Source organism: Schistocerca gregaria, chromosome 2 (genome assembly GCF_023897955.1).
Source record: "Schistocerca gregaria isolate iqSchGreg1 chromosome 2, iqSchGreg1.2, whole genome shotgun sequence".
Lineage (NCBI taxonomy): Eukaryota > Metazoa > Arthropoda > Insecta > Orthoptera > Acrididae > Schistocerca > Schistocerca gregaria.
This window is the reverse complement of record NC_064921.1, coordinates 441,485,633-441,503,601: the sequence shown is the minus strand read 5'-3', so window position 1 is coordinate 441,503,601 and position 17,969 is coordinate 441,485,633. Positions and strand designations below refer to the sequence as shown.

Sequence of the window (17,969 nt, the reverse complement as noted above, 5' to 3'; positions counted from 1 at the left end):
TACCAACTTTACAGCCCATGAATAAAACGTTCTCGGTTTTCAAGCCGCGTCAATTCCAATAAAATCCTCGAACTTTCTATGACCATCTCCGCAATCGTCGTCACGATTTCACTGACTGCCGGGGCTGCTACGGCTTCCCACTTATATAGGCATGATGACATCATCAGCAGCCAATCAGATAGACCGAATGTGGCGCGCGCGTTACTCGACTCAGGCAGCTAGCGGAGCTATTCCCTACGTAGCACCGGTGACGTCAGGTGGCACCAGGGGCAGGCGCAGGCGCCACATTTTCAACTGCCGCTCCCGCGTCGCGCATCTGTCTTTGCTTTCTTTCGATGTCCAACGCCCGCCCCCATGCCCTGCGGAGTGTGTATCCCTGGTGTCTGTTGAAATTGTTGCTGTTCAAACGAATCTCGGCCGCTTCCTTTATAACGAAGTCCCAATATGTAGACGCATGAGCCAACACATTTGTATTTTAGAACTGTATTTTATGTCCTTTTTCTAGGCAATGCTCCGCTATGGCCGACTTGTCAAGCTCCTTTTGTTTTATATGGCGCTTGTGCTCTGTACAATGCTCCGCAACTTTGCGAATTGTTTGTCCGATATACATGCTGCCACATTCACAGGGTACACCATACACACCGGACACTCGAAGAGCAATGTCGTCTTTAACAGGGCTCGACATATCTCGTATCTTGGGGGCGGGCAGGAACACTGGTCTTAGCCCATGTTTCCGCAGCAGACGTCCTAACCTGCTGCTGGTTGTTCCACAGTATGGCAGGAATGCAGTCCGTTTGGCCTCTTTTACTGATTTACCAGGTGTCTTTCGTCGGCGGCCCTTGGAAGCGTTTGCGATGTCACTTTTGCTGTATCCATTTTCCCCGAAAACACGTTTTAAGTTCTACAATTCAGACTGCAAGTGGTCGTCGTCAGAGATAATCTTGGCTCTATGACCCAAACTGTTCAAGACCGCTTTCTTGTGTGCAGGGTGGTGGAAACTACTGGCGTTCAGATATCGATCAGTGTGTGTTGGTTTCCGGTTCACTGAATGACCAAGTTGGCCTCCAACCTTCCGCTCAACCACATCATCCAACAATGGTAGCTTGCCGTGCTTATCCATCTCGACAGTAAATTTAATGTTGGGCTGGACACCGTTCATGTGATCGACGAACTGCTGTAGTGTATCATCACCAGGAGGCTATGTCAGGAAGTGTCATCATAGTTAGAGCCAATGTTTACTGGACATATCTCTCTTGTTTTGTTCCATACATCCACCTCTCAAAATATGAAAAGCGAAGAGACCGAAATAGCAAGAGGCCAACTGTCGAAGGGATCAGAACGATTTTCGCTTATAACTTTCGACCCGGTCGTTTCCAGGCCTTAATTGGTACATTTATTCTTATCCATCAACACAGAATCGCCTTGCAGGTGTAAATCTCCAATCGTAGTCTACGTTACGAGACATTAACAGTTGTTGTGGTGGGTGGAGGAGGCAGTGAGCGTCAACAATTGCGTGACAGACTGGAAGATTTGTTTCTCGCCTCCGCAACAAGATGATCGTCTGCTGCGAAAGAAATTAAGTTGTTGGCAAAAAGAAGCAAGCGTTGCACATTTTGCTACGATTAATTGGCATATAATGGGTATGTCTTCGTGTAAAGTACAGAGGTTTTGATGCTATTCACCCATTGTTGAGCAATTCTTTAACTGACAGAAATCAATTCTGGTCTGTAATCCAACGTAGTAGTAGTTTAACGTTATGAATCAGCAGCGTATGGATAGTCTCGGGAAGTTCTACAACCGTCTGCCCGTCTACGCCGTCGCATTATAGCTCATTTGAATATTATGGTCGCCTAGAGACGTTGTTCCTACGAAAATGTCAGAGGATAAATTAATGACACTCTGCGCAGACGCTGTACAGGATCTCAACACCACGCTCAGCTCGTGAACGAGTTGTTATTGTGGTTTCTCTCTCTCTTAAGCGTACTGCAAGTAGAAAATCTTTTTCTATACAGTCGCTTTTCGCTTTTATTGACAAAGCATCAGAAGCATTAATTTTGTTGTCATTACTAACACATAGTTTTTGTCCCTTCTTTCAGTAGCTATAGGCTAAATGTCGAGTTTGCCTAAGGATGACTTCGTCTAGACATTACTGTCAGCGTGTTGTTTTCCTTTCTCCACATTCTGGTGACAACTGCTTCTCATTTCATGTTAGCTAATTTAATTTTCTACACTTCTTTGGAGATCGCTTTTTCGGACATGCCGTACGGCTTCCGTGCACATTGAACTACTTGATTTGGGAAGTTATTTTATTCAGCGCCTACGAAGTCTCTCTGCGGATGTTCACGTTTTGCAATCAGGGCTGTGTTGTTATTTTTTCATTTGTGTTCCTCTGTTTTGGAGACACCATCAATGACAATGTTCTCAAGAAAAATGATTTCACTTCGTATAATGATCAGAATATGTGTTCCCTAGCCATAATACTTACAGTGTAACTACTGGAACACTTAAGAAATGTGAATCTCGTCTGCTGAATGAGATTTTCAGAATTCAGTGCGCTGAAGACAAAAGGAAAACAGAAATTATTGTTGCAGTTATTGATTTATTGTATTTGTTTTGCGGTCGATGAACCTCAATATTATCAGCAACTATGCCCCAGTCTATAAAGCTAGTTACAAAAATGGCAGTAAAAGTAATCGAGTTATAATTTTTGTATGTCGACCCTCAGCTGCTGCGTGTTTGACACACGAACTATAACCATTTCCGCAACCATATCAATCGCGCACATCTCCTTGTTTTCTTCTTGCTTATAGTATAATTGAATCTTGGCAACGACTCAGAACAAGTTTAACAGCTCTGTGACCGACGATCTGTTCCTTGGATGGCACAGAACTGTCCTGCTAAATTTCACTTAGGGCGAGGCATATCATCAGTTTATGGTTTTGAATCGAGACAGTCTTCCACTTGGAAATTGCACCTAATCTGGTTGTTCATCTTGCGATTCATTTGTCCTAACCACCATTGCGCTATAACTGAGAGATAAGTCGTACACCTTTTCGTTACCTCTGGGGCGACGTGGTGACTTGTCAGACGGAGGCTGTATTGTCTCGCGTAACAAGTCCCAGTGCAGGCTACATTCTTAGTTGTTCTGTTACAGAGCTATGTACAGCCACAGCGAAAATCAATAAGGGTATCTGAAGAAAAATTCTTCATCAAATAGCGTTTCGCTTCTGGCAGTACTTCATAGTCGAAGGGCATAAAACATGGTACTTCACAGCTGATAATGTCTCTTTTCGCTTCTGTCGACAGAACTTAGATTGTTGTGAATACATGGTTCAATTTGTGTAATTCTGCGTTTCCATACTACTTGAGAATGAAACGTAACAGCAAGTAAACACCGACAGTTTCGAAGTCCTAGATGAGTAATTTCATACTAATTTTTATTTAGAAATATGATTTTATTAACCAATTGGCCTTTTAGTCTGCTTCTTTGTTTGTTTATAAGTAGTCCTGTTTTCGAAAATATTCTTTCACTGGGAACAGAAGTTGCAAGATATTTTTTTGCCACAACAGCTGGACCTTGGTAACTGTTCTCATTTTTTTACCAGTAGTGTAAAAGATTATTCTTCGTTGTAGGTACGGTTCTTCCAAATATCGTTGTACCTCCACAACCGCTTTTCATTAGATTTTTATTGGAAACTTCTTCATCGAAAGAAGTCCATAAGGAACTACTGGTGTTTTGTACGAAATGGTACTTGTGGCTGGTGTCTTTAGCAGTCGAATGAGTAGATCGTACGGTCTCTACCACGTTTGTGCACTCTGCAATTAGGCTTGCAACGGCATGTTTTGAATGAATAGGATTCGTAAATGGTAACGTTTTGAATCTTGGATCGAGAACTATGGCAACGGCATGTACTTTGTTTCTATTAATCCTCGCTGGGCTATTAGTGAGTTGTGCACATGTTGCTGTAGCTCTTGCGCTGTCGTGGTAGAGCACTTACCACCGTATACGGTTAGGATTAGCTGTCTGATTATTGGAATAGCTTTCGAAAGAGCGGTATAGTTTTCAGTTGAGATTTCACTTGTTACCGCTTCAAATGGCTCCAGTACACATAAACATTCGCTTAAAATTCACCACCCGTCGGCTGTGAGGTTCTCTACACCTGAAAACAAAGATGATAAACAGGCTGCAATGCATTCCTTTTGCTCCACTAGTCGTTGTAGCATATAAAACTTACTGTTCCATCCAGTTTCGGTTTCCTGAATCAATTTATGAACAGGTTTTTTCATTAGATCCTGGATCTCATGGAGTTTTTTATTAACATTGCAACTTGTTTTACAATAGCTAACAATTTTTCTGGCCTTTTCCCGCATGATGCAGAGCTCACTGTTGCTGTTCAAAGAACTTTTCCCAACTAAATTGATGGTGTGTGCTAAACAAGGCACATTGCTACATATCTATGTTGCTACTGTGAATAAGTTGTACGGCTGCCGTCATGTTACTGGCGTTGTCAGTTGTGATGTTTACAACTTTGTTTTCAGTGTGCCATTTTGACATCACGTTATCTAACGCCTCACTAACATTTAACGCTGTATGCTTTTCCGGGAAACGGAATGTCTCGAGAGCTAAAGCTTTCAGACACCAATTAGTGTTAATTAAATGACCAGTTACTCACTATTGATTGAGGTCCAAATATCGGCCGCTAAAGAAACACAAGTAGAGTCTTCTACTGCGAAGTTTACAGCCTCTTTCTGTCTATAGTAATCGTCCTCAATCATGAGGCTCAACGTTTTTCGATTTGGGGTCCAACAGTGAAACAAAACATCGAAAACCAGTGTCCTCGACGATTAAAGCGGTTGGAAATCGTTTGTTATGGCCACTAGTGCTCCATGTAGCTGTTGTTGCCGTTTACTTCCCTCTATGAAGAAAAACGTAAGATTTAGACCAGTGCTCCTGCAAGGGGATATGTTATGTTCGAAAACTAGTCCAATAAAATTACATATCGTATCGTGCAAAAGCTAGGATAGTATAGTTTTGAGTTAGGGTATGTTGTATGTTATCGGAGTACGATTAAAAATCAATGTTTTAAGCATGGCGGACCGCTTCGGTCACTACCCGAACTTTTGCACGGAATTCACCTTTTGTACCGTACGTACCTGGATATTTTGTCTGCCTCGCACTATTGGAAGAATGAACCTCTGTATCCAAGGACGGCGCTGTTTTATTGCTCGATAAATTGTGCAGTTTAAGATGTCTAATCATGGCGCTGTATTTTTTAATACATTACGGAGACTTTTACGACAAATGTTGCAAGTTATCTCCATCCTCCGTAAAGTAATGCCAGCACCACGATGTTCGTTTTCGAGTGTCCATATTAGTTTGAACAACAATTTTACTGGAATGAAACCTGAGACGTACTAGTTACGAGCACAGCGAGCAGCGAGCGTGTTTGTCTAGCGGCGACATTCAATTCATAAAACAACAGCGGCGCGGCGTATGTTGTCGCAGCCAACTGGCGCGCAGCGGCACACGCCGCCGAGCCGTTTCTCGTGAGCTTCTCGAGAATTGCTTGAGAACTAGAGGCTTCAGAAATTCTCGGTGCTCTCGAGTCGCCGCGCCTCGCCATCCCGTCACTGCATGTAACCGCTCTTTAGAGAGTGGGTATTCGGAAACGAATATTAGATTAAATTCTGCAACACGAAATGACCCCAGTAGCTAAAGAACGGTTGTTATATTTCGAAGTAATAGTTAGTTAAAATTTTACAAAGAGTAGATATTTGAACTAGAGTAACGAAATGTAGTACAAAGGAAATCCAAGGAAAACATAACAGAGCTGCGTTTTGTTTTGAATATAATATATAAACCAATGTGCAACATTGTTAGCTCTCTTGAGTCAATTTTTTCAATGGTGCATGTCGCAGTCTTCCGTGATAGTCGGAAGTTAGGGACTTCAAGCCTAATTAAATATCAGTCTGATAAATGAATTAGATATTGGAGTGGAGGATAATAGATTGTTCTGAGATACTGGCACAGAAAATAGTTGGACCTTACCGTACTAATATCTTTGCCGACCGTTGTCAAGGCGATTCTGCTAATAAACGAGACTTGAGATACAGTACCCGTGTAAAGACTAAATTTGTGCTGAACAGACATAGAAAGAACTCGAACTTATAATTAAGAACCTTAGACGTTGTAAAGCCAGAGACATATTTATGATTCATCACGTATTAATGCTAAAGGTCAGTTTCATGGGAAATAATATCTTTGGTGATAGGAACGCGAAGGAATGTGGTACGGACTGACTGTTGTTATACCGAAACGATACACACTAGGATCTACTCCTTCTTCATTGGTTCCCCAGTGCCATCTCTCATTAATTTAAGAAGTGAATTGTGTCAATAAAACAAAATATATACGAGACTTTCTCCGTGTTTTCTAAATCCCAAAGAATCAGCTAGTACATAGACAATTACATCTGTGAATATTCAAGGGTTATTGAGAAAAGCTGATCAACTTGTTACAAACAGATAATAGGCTTCAACGAAGGCATATTGACTACGAAAGTAACTAAATCAAATTATTTGGGAAACAAAAATTAGAAAAAATAGACTGGAACCCGAGTAATAAATAAAATAACTGTCTTTGGATCCGTTGTGGTTGTAAGTGTGTGAAATATCTCTTTCAATAGAAAACGAGATCAATTTTCAACTGATAGTTCACACAATCAGATTCACAACGTGATTCAGAGATGTTTTTTGTCCGACCCACACGGTAGGGAATGGTTATTAACTAGCCGGGACAATATATACACAAACTTTTGAGATTGGCTCCGCTGTCGGGGGGAAACGCGAAGCGATATCTGTGCAGTCGCGACGACGGTGGGTGTGAGGGCATAGACACCATAAAGTGGGTATGTCCGGTGACTGTGATATCTAGGTACCAGAGTTTGTCCACTGTTTGCAATGGCAGTGCCTCTTCATTTTGGAGGCCATGTTCATAATCGCTGATCTGTGCACACTAAGGATGGTTCCCAAGGTTCTTCCATACTTTCAGAGCCACGCAATGGCATTATGTACTTCCATAGGTTTATGCGCCAGGAGCAGGGGGTTGTCTGCATATGCTTGGCAACGGAAGGTATGTCTGCATCCGCACTGAAGGAGATCTTTGGCAGGTAAGCGTTATCTATATAAGGCGGCACCTGTTCTTTAGGATATGTCCAGAAGTACAGATACCATCTTCATATAGGTAGGACTTACTGGACAATGATCTTCTTCAGTGCGTATGTACTCATATTGCTCAAACTGTTACGGGAATCGGTATATTGGCTGCTGAGAGTACTGAGTATAGTGGGAAGGGGCACTGCAAATGTAGTGTGTGGACAGTAAGTTGTAAATGTAGGTCTCACGGAGAACGTGCGAGAGATATGTCCCTACAGTCGCATTATCCATTGTGTCCTTGATGGCTGTGTCGCCTTGCGCGTCGGGCGAGAAGGTCGTAGCTACCTCCCGCCTGTGCCGCAGCGGCGCGTGTGTCGAAGCTACTCAGTCTTGTTGGTGTATCGGCTGGAGTCACATCGTAGTTGTGTAGCGGATTTCTTTGTCGTTTTCCTCTAGGCGGCGGTGTTTTGTGCCCTCGCCCTGGTGTCTGTCGAGTCTCCTAAATCTGTTCCTCGCCGAGATACTGTTCGTTTCAGTTTTGACAAGAGTACGCGTCGTGTTCAACCGGGCTCCTTAGAAATTCACGATTGGTTGGCTGATGTTATCCGTGTCACACCTGATCAGGTACATACTGCTTACTTTGATTGTGGTTTGTATGCATGCTTTGTGAATTTTTATTATCCCGTCCAAGTAGAACAGCTTCCCCCTCGGATTGGTTCTAAAATGTTGTTTACACATCGCGATGGTTCCGTTAGTCAAGTCCTCTTTCTTAAAACAGCGTTTCTTCCGTTTGGAGTAATATGGCATATCCGAAGGAAATGCTGGTCAGTGTTATAATGGTATGCGGACTGTGGAAATTTGCGATAACTGTTTGTGGTTACCGAATCCATGTTACGTATGCAGGGCAAGAAGGAACATGTTTTCTCTGTAACAAAAACGGTCATCTCACATCTGCGCCAACGACGACCATGGACTACTGGTCACCTGATGTCTAGCACAGAGGCCAGTCCATTGTGCTGTGGCAACCATGTACCCTGTTTGTTGTAGCCCCAGGACAACACAGGGATCTCTCTACTGATGTCTGCGCCGTTAACTCCCCACCTATGCCAAGGAGTAGATGCCTATCTCCCTGGGGCATCAGGACTCCCAACAATGGTCATCCTGCCAGGTGGCCCTTGCTGAGATTGGGTGGAGCCCTTGGGGCGGGCCCTTGGTCGTAGTGGGTGGCATCAGGGTAGATGACCCGCAATTATCTGTGGTAAACCATCTGTTGCTGGTGGCCAGCCGCTAGCAGTCTCTAAACGTTCTCGGGCTCAATCCAACGCTCATAAATACGATCCCAAATCGTTCCCCTCACTGGCCACACCATGGGAGGAGCGTAAGGCTCAGGATGGCATTGACAGTTATTCCCACGGTTCCTAGTTTGTACGAGAGCTAATGGGGAGTCTTTCATGTCCACAAAGCCTCAATTCTTTGTAGAGCATTTAGAGAACCAGTTTCAGGAAGTGGAGGGCTTGTTCATAATGCGCTCTGAGTCAGTATTGATAAAAACGGCCTCCTCTGCCCAGTCACGAAAGTTACTTGATTGTGACAAGCCGGGGGATGTTTCAGTTATCATCACAGCTCATAACAGTTTAAATATGTCCAATGTATTATTTTCCATAGGGACCTTCTCTTGCAGTCTGCTGACGAGCTGCGCGACAATTTAGAGCTCCGAAGTGTTAATTTCGTCTAGCGCGTTCATTGGAGTTTGAATGATAATGAGATTGCTACCGGTGCCTTCATCTTGGCCTGCGAGGGTGATACATTACCAGAGAAGGTCAAGGTGATAGTGTACTGCTACGATGTCAAGCACTATATCCCTCCCCTGATGCCCCCTGCGGGTTTGGGGGTTAGAATAGTCCCGCGGTATTTCTGCCTGTCGTAAGAGGCGACTAAAAGGAGTCTCAAACGTTTCAGACGCCTTACGTGGTGCTTAATATATCCTTCTTGCCCTAAGATCTGGCACACCTAACATTGTCATAGAGTTGGCTTTACACTGAGCTTCTGGCCACATCAGCTACAGTATGTTCCGGGTAGCACACATGCTATCCATTGTGCACTTCCATCTTTGCCCTCATGTTATACATGGATATTTGACACCCAACATCCACCACAGTAGGCAGTCCGTTGTGGTGGGGTCTTCATGTACCCTTTTGGTGGTAGTCCCCTGACTACACAGGGATCACACTGCTGATGCCTGAGCTGCTACCTCCACATGTATGCCGAGGAGTAGATGCCTATCACTCTGGGGCATTGGGACTCCTGGCAAAGGCCATCCTGCCATGTGGTCTTTGCTGTGGATGGGTGGCACCCATGGGGAGAGGCCTGGTCGGAGTGGGTGGCATCAGGACGGATGACCCACAATGAAGCTTGGTACATCATCTCTCACTGGTGGACCTCCACCTGCAGTCTCTAAGCGATCGCTGTCTAACCTCAACGACAAGAAATATGAACCACAATCATTTCCCTTCCTGGCCACTCCATGGGAGGAACGTATGGCGAAGGAAGGCAGTGGACATTATTGATGGTGAATCATTTATGTCGACCACGCCCCAGTTTTTTGCTGAGCATTTAGAAGCCATGTTCAATAAAGTGGAGGGCTTATCCAAACAGCACTCTGGGACAGTTCTAATCAAAACAGCATACTCCGCCCAGTTATGGAGGTTGCTCGCTAGCGATAAGTTGGGTGATGTTTCCGTTACCATCAACCCGCATAAGAGTTTAAACATGGTCCACAGCATTATATTCAATAGGATTCTTCTTCTGCAGTCGGATGATGAGCTGCGAGCCAACCTAGAATGACGAGGTGTTCACTTTGTGTGGCACATCCATCGAGGTGCCAGGGATAATCAGGTAGCCACGGGCGGCTGCATCTTGGCCTTTGAGGGTGACGTCTTACCCAAAAAGGTGAAGGTGATGGTTATGGCTGTGATGTGAAACTATAGAACCCTCCTCTGATGCCGTGTTTTAAATGTTGGAAGTTTGGGCATAAGTCATCCCGATGTACTTCCGGCATCATGTGTTGAGATTGTGGACCTCCTTTGCATCCCAATACTCTATGTTCCCCACCTCCCGTCTGTATTAAGTGTGGAGAACACCATTCCCCTGCTCGCCGGAATGTAGGATATTCCAGAAAGAAAGGAAGATAGTGGAATATGAGACCCTGGATGGCCTGACCTACACTGAGGCTAGGTGGAGATATGAGCTGCTTCATCCTGGTCAATGCCGTCAACCTATGCCACTGCTGCATCGACAGATCTATCATCTCCCGTGTCGGCATGTTCAGTTGGCTCTCTGCAATGACAGAATCCACAGGCCCCCTTGATTGTGGGGGTCACTTCACTCCCTGTTGCTTCTGCTCCATGTACTTCAGAATCAACACAACCTCAACCATTTGGGACATTAGTTCCCTCTTCCCAGCTGGAGAAGCATGAGACTTCTTCGGCTACTCTCACCAGGGAGGGATCCCTTGGGGCCCTCCCATCCCAGGCTTTGCCCCGAGGGAAAGCGGACACCCGCAGTTTCTGAAGCGGTCGTAGAGCCTCACAGTCGCCATGTGTCCCTGAGACTGACCCAGTAACGCCCTCCCATCCAGACCCACCAAAGGCACAGCACACAAAGCAGATGAAGAAAAAGGCACCCGTACTACCACAACCTTCCAACTCTGCGTCTGTAGATGAGGTGGAGATTCTGGCGTCCGCTGAGGACCTGGATCTCGCCGGTCCCTCAGGCGTGATGGATAGCTGTTGCACAGGTAGTCAGTCGGTGGCAGCAGGGGCCCAGAAGGTGTAATCTGCCTCCCCAGTCCCTTCATGCCTTTCTCAGCCATGGACAATATCATCCTCCGGTGGAACTGCATCGGTATCTTCAAGCATCTATCTGAGCTCTGACAACTTATCAGCCTTCACCTTTCTTCTGCATTGCTCTTCAAGAAACTCGGTTTCCAGCTATGCAAACCCCCGCCCTCTGTGGCCATCGGGGTTGTTATGAGAACGGGGCAGCTAATGAAAGGGTATCTGGTGGTGTCTGCATCTATGTCCTTCACTCTCTTCACAGCGAGTCTGTACATCTACAAACACATTTAGAGGCTGTCGCTGCTAAGGTGTGGACGCCACAGGCTGTTACTGTCTGCAGTCTGTATCTTCCGCTGGAGGGCAATGTCCCACAGCATGACTTCCCTACGCTGATAGCCCAATTCCCACCACCTTTCTTATTACTGGGCGACTTCAATGCCCATAGCCCTCTGTGGGGTAGATCAGTGGCAACAGGTCGAGGCGCCGCTGCTGAACGTGTATCGACACAGCTCGACCTTCCCAAGTTAAATGGTGGTGCCTTCACACATTTGAGAGTAGCACATGGCACATAATCCTTCATCAACCTTTCGATCTGGAGCTCTAGCCTTTTACCATCTGTCCAATGGAGTGTGCATGACGACCTCTGTGATAGTGACCAATTTCCGTTCTTTCTGTCACTGCCACAGCGTCACTCTTCTGGAAGCCTTGCAGATGGGCTATGAATAAGGCTGACAGGGACTCATTCTCCTCCATATCCACTGTTGAGCCTCTTTCCACTGACGCCATTGATGAGGTGGTTCACTCGGTCACCACCGGCATCGTTACTGCTGCAGAATCTTCCATTCCCCCTTCTTCTGGGTCCCCTCGGCAGAGAACTGTGCCTTCGTGGTGGCCTGAGATCGCTGAGGCGATTAAAGATCGCCGGCAGGCGCTCCAGCGTCACAAGCGGCATCCATCTTCAGAAAACCTCATCGCCTTCAACCGACTGCGTATGAGGGCCCGCCTACTTATCCGCCAAATCAAGCAGGAGTGCTGGGAGCGGTATGTGCCCACCATTGGCCTCCATGTCTCCCCATCACAGGTCTGGGCCAAGATTTGGCTCCTCTATGGCTATCGGACCCATGTCAGCGTCCCTGCGCTGTCACTGAATGGAGCCGTTTGTACTGACTCAGACGTAATTGCAAATCGCTTGGCACACCATTTTGCTCTGAGTTCCGCTTCTGCGAATTACCAAAAGCCTTGCGCTCCATTAAAGAGCAGATGGAACATCAGAGACTTTCATTTCGCACCCACAATCCTGAAACCTATAATGTCCCATACAGTGAGTGGGATTTTCACAGTGCCCTAGCCTCTTGCGCTGATACAGCTCCAGAGCCAGATCGCATCCACTGTCAGATGCTGAAACACCTTTCAGTGGACTGCCAGCGACGCCTCCTCGACCTTTACAACCATCTCTGGGTCAAGGGCGAGTTTCTGTCGCATTGGCGGGAAAGCATTGTCATCCCCATTTTGAAACCTGGCAAGAACCCTTTGGAGGTGAACAGCTACCGCCCCATTACCCTCATGAACGTTCTTTGCAAGTTTCTTGAACGGATGTGAGCCGGCGGTTGAGTTGCGTACTCGAGTCTCGGGGCCTTCTGGCTCCACCTCAGGATGGATTTATGTCGCTCTGCCGCATACAATCTGGTGAGCCTGGAGTCGGCCATCCGTACAGCGTTTGCCCGACGTCAGCACCTGGTCACTGTCTTTTTCGACATGCGGAAGGCATCCGATACGACATGCCGTCATCACATCTTCTCTGCACTTCATGGTTTGGGTCTTCGGGGTCCACTGCCGATCTTCATCCGAGATTTTCTGTCGCATCGTACCTTCCGTGTGCAAGTCACAGCCTCTCTTAGTTACTCCCGAGTTCAGGAGAACAGGGTGCCACAAGGATCTGTTTTAAGTGTTTGCCTGTTTCTAATAGCAATTAACGGGCTCGCCGCGGCGGTGGGTACGTCTGTCTCAGCGTCCTTGTGTGCTGACGACTTCTGCCTTTACTACAGCGCTACTGGCATTGCAGCTGCTGAACGTCAGCTGCAGGGCGCTATCCGCAAGGGGCAGTCTTGGGGAGTAGCGCATAGCGTCCAGTTTTCTGCAGCCAAGACCTGCGTTATGCATTTCTGCCGGCGACGCACTATTCACCCGGAGCTGCGGCTTTATCTTGACGCCAAACGTCTTGCTGTGGTGGAGACACATAGGTTTTTAGGTGTTGTTTTTGATGCCGGTTTGACTTGTCTGCCTCATATTCGGCAGCTTAAACAGATGTGTTGGCGGCATCTAAATGCTCTGCGATGCTTGAGCCACACCAGCAGGGGCGCCGACCGATCTACCCTCTTACAGCTCTACCAGTCTCGTCTGGAATATGGGAGCCTGGCTTATTGTTCAGGATCTCCTTCGGCGTTGCGGGTGCCGGACGCACTCCTTCACAGCGTGATACGCCTTGTGAACAACTTACTTGTGGATGCAGGTGTCCCTCCACTGCAGTTACGGCACCAACGTTTACTGGCCGCTTATGCTGTCCATGTTTTTAGCTTGCCCGGGCATCCAAATTACCGTCTTCTGTTCCCGCAATTGGTCATCCATCTACCAGAACTTCGGCCCCAGTCAGGTTGTACGATCACGGTCATCGTCAAAGAGCTTCTCTCTGGTCTTGGGAGTCTCCCTATTCCACACCTGTGGTGTGTTCCTCACCCTTGCCTTTGGCTCGAATTGGCACAGGGCCCGAAGGACTCAGTCGCTCCGGAGCTCTTCCACCACAGCTCTTATTCCATTGTAGCCACGTATCAGGGCTCTGGAGTTGTATACACTGACGGTTCGATGTTTGCTGGTCGTGTAGGTTATGCTCTAACTCTTGGGGACCATTACGAACAACGATCCTTGCCGGCTGGCTGCAGCGTTTTCACTGCTGAGCTGGTCGCCATGTGTCGTGCCCTAGAATCTATCCGCTCCTGCTCAGGTGAGTCCTTCGTTTTCTGTAACGATTCCCTGAGCAGTTTACGAGCTATCGACCAGTGTTTCCCTCGTTCTCGTCTGGTGATGGCTGTCCAAGAGTATCTGCATACGCTTGCCCGTTGAGGCCGATCTGTGGTCTTTATGTATCATGTTGGGATACCCGGCAATGAAACTGTTGACCGCCAGGCGAAAGAGGCCACCAGTAAACCATCTCTGAAGATTGGCCTCCCGGCGACTGATTTGCGGGCAATCTTACGCCTCACAATTTTCGATTTATGGGCCATTGAATGGCGCAACCTGTCCGTGCCCGTGCAGTCATCCATGCAGGTCTCTCGTAAGGAGTCTGTAGTCCCCTGCCAGCTGCGCATTGAGCACACTTGGCTGACACACGGCCACTTAATGCGCTGTGAGGGCCCCCTGTATGTCGCTGTGGCTTCCTTTTGTCTGTGGTCCACATTTTGTTGGAGTGTCGCCTTTTAGCTGTGCTCAGGCAGACATTTTCGCTGCCTGACACGCTCCCTGCCCTTTTATCTGATGACACCGCCATGGCAGGCTTAGTTTTGCGTTTTATTTGGGCAGGGGGGTTTCATCATTTAATCTGAGCGTTTGTGATGTTCTTTTGTGTTGATTCTGGCCTTTGGCCTACGGTTTTAAACTAAGTTTTTAATATGTTTCTCGATGGTTGGCTTTTCCTTCTTTTTCTCTATGGTCGTCCAACCACTGTCACACTCTGTGTGATTTTAATTGGTTTTATCTTATCTCCGTCTCAATCTCTCTTGTCCTGTGTCATCTGCCATCTTTCCTGATGTTCTTTTTTTATTCTCTGTGTATGATTTTAGTTTTTTTTGGAGAAAGGAACCGATGACCGCCGCAGCCTGGTCCCTTTAACCCCCTAACCCCCACAAACCAACCAACCTTTTAATCTGTGTGGGTGTTTCCAGGTTTTGGAAAGAGGGACCGATGACCATAGCAGTTTGGTCCCTTTAATGCCACAAAAAAACTAACCAACCAACCTCTGACCTTGGCCCACATTTTGTTGGCCTGTCCACTTTTACCTATGCTCAGGCAGACGTTTGTTTTGAATCTGGCCTTTGGCCTACGATGTTAGACAGTTTTTAATGTGTTTCTCGGTGATTGGCTTTTCCTTTTTTTCTCTCTGTGGTCGGCCAACCACTGTCACACTCTGTGTGACTTTAATTCCTTTTGTCTGGACTCTGTCTGGGTCTTTCTTATCCTGTGTCATCTGTTGTTGTCTCCATTCCTCGTTTTTGTTCTGTGTGGGTGTTTGCACTTTTGGAAAAAGGGACCGATGACCATCGCAGTCTGGTCCCTCCAATCTCACAAACCAACCAACCAAGTACTTGCAGTGGATCCTGAAGCAGTTTGGAATTCCTGTGTGATGTTCTGGATGGACGACTGCCTATTACACATTACGACCCTCTTCAACTGTCGGCGGTCTCTATCAGTGAACAGACGAGGTCCGCCTGTTCGCTTTTGTGCTGTAAATGTACTTCCACGATACCACTTCACTATCACATCGGAAACGGTGGACCTAGGGATGTTTAGGTGTGTGAAAATCTTGCCTACGGATGTATGACACAAGTGACACCCAATTACCTGACCGAGTTCGATGTCCTTGAGTTCCTTGGAGCTCCCGATTCTGATCTTTCACGATGTTTAATGCCTACTTAGGTCTCTGACATGGAGTACCTGGAAGTAGGTGGCAGCACAATGCACCTAATACGAAAAACGTATGTTTTTTGGTTGTCCGGATACTTTTGATCATATAGTGTAAACTGAAAGCAAGAATTGTACATAAAGATAAATATCTTGAAGAGACTCTGAAACAAAAAGGGAGTTATAGAATCGTGGCACCCTGCATCTGTAATGCTGGAACTCAGTATGGAGTTGGCCCGCACTTGCACTTTATGACAGCTTCCACACTCGCTGGCATACGTTCAGTCATGCGATGGGGAACAGCAGCACATGGCCTTTTATACATGCATTGTTATCTGACTGTTTGACCATTTACCTCAACCGTAACGTGAAACTTTCTATTTACAGGTGACTCGAAGAAAGGCATAAAGGCATGCCCATCATCAGCTGAAGCACAAGAAAAGAGGAAAGGCATAAAGGCATGCCCATCATCAGCTGAAGCACAAGAAAAGAGGACTGAATCGCCTGACTAGATCAGCAAAAAAATAAATAGATAAATGAAGTAAAAAAGAAAAAAAAATAAGATGTTAAAATTTAAAATAAATAAGAAAGTAAGAAACCTCTCTGCCGAAGTTATTTTTGGCGTCCATCAATTTTTACCTACACTATCATAACCTGTTATTCTTAATCCGGCTATAAAAGTAGTCTCATAACATTGATGACAGGAGCCCAGTACTGTTTTATCCATTTTCAAAACGTAAAACATAAGATTAACTGTGAATGTCAGCAACGCTGACAACTAATCAGAGAACGATAAGTGAACCATTTTCATTTTCCTCGGCGTACTATCGCCTTCACCACTCCGTTGCTCTACTTTACGTTTTTCAACTGTTTAGATGATACGACTAAACCACAAGTCTTTCTAAACATGCTTAAACTTTTCCGAAAACAATACTGAAGTGTTCTTCGACAAGTGTTTCTGCAGTCCCAGTGAGTACTTATTTCCTCGTACGCAGAATTTGATCGGAGATTATATATCAGTGTGAGGTTCATTTAATAACGCTATAGTCTTTTGTGTGTGTGTGTGTGTGTGTGTGTGTGTGTGTGTTGGGGAGGGGGGGGGGCATAATTTTTCTGACTTATTTAGTGTGGCTTACCACAAATTCTTCTTCCGTGTCAATCTCTTCGTGCCAGGGTGGCAGTTGCATCCAACGTCATGAGTTATTTGTTGAACAAATCGCAATCTCTGCCTTCTCTGGAATTTTTACAGATACCTCAAGAGATACTGCTTGATGTCTTGACACATATCCTATCGCCTTCTCGCCTTCGCCTCCCTTCACTTGCTAGTTGTTTTATTCCCAGGTGACTTCTTCTGCTAAATTCCCGTCTTTTCCTGAACATTTTTTTACTTCCTTCTTTTGTCGATAACCAGAAAGTTTCTTTATTGTTACCTTCGTCGTAACCAAATTTAGTCGGAATTGTGTGTTTACCATTTTTAGAGATGTCTATTCATTTCCAATTCAACTGCCTATTGTGATAGCCATTACAGTGGTATTTATAGGTATAGGAAATGCATTATTCTCGTTATTCCTCGGTATTTCAGTATCCGGCTCGAGACAGGTTTGTATCTGCTCGTGGGCAAGTCTCACAACCCAAGGCCTGATTTCGGAATCTCTGTCTGACAATGAAGTAATACATCTGGGATCTTCCTCCGTCTCCAGGATTTTGCGATTTTTTTAATAGTATATTCGCTGTGAGTAGCTGGACTATATTATAGGTTACAACTAACATCGTTTCGACTAACCTCATACTCTCCCCTGACTGTGTTCTCTGTTTCTTCCTCAACTCCAGCGTTTCAATAACGTACCTTAATTAGACTTTCGTCTCTTTTCACATAATGAATTACACTTTCAGTACGCTCATACATTGCCTCTATCTCATTATCTTACGCTCGAGACGCCGGAACTTTTATGTGGACTGCTGTTTTTCGCTTTTGTTCGCATTCGACTATGATGAGAATAATACTTCCACTTAACTGTTCACAGTAACTCACTCTCTGCCCTTTCTTCCTAATCAGGATTAATCCTACTGCTGCTTACACCATTTTCTGCTGCTGTTGATGTTACCCTATTTACGTCTGACCGAAAATCCTTAATCTCTTTCTATGTCACTTCACATACCCCCAGGAAGCTTAGACTGAGTGGTCTCTTTACAGAGTTTTTATCTTCCCTACCACAATCAGATTTCTGGCATTCCACTTTCCGACTCGCGAAAACAGTTTTGCGAATTTTATACTAATATGCTACCATTACGATGCCAATATATTTT

At 45.8% G+C, this 17,969-nt stretch overlaps 1 protein-coding gene across 1 annotated transcript in view; it reads left to right on the top strand.

Annotated features, from left to right (window-relative positions):
• LOC126336183 (uncharacterized) overlaps positions 1-16,264 on the top strand; it is a 94,331-nt gene extending 78,067 nt beyond the window's left edge. The window contains exon 5 of the mRNA XM_049999689.1: positions 16,050-16,264. The gene's annotated coding sequence lies outside the window, so the exon portion shown is untranslated. The remainder of the gene's footprint in view (positions 1-16,049) is intronic.
• Positions 16,265-17,969: the final 1,705 nt, after the last annotated feature.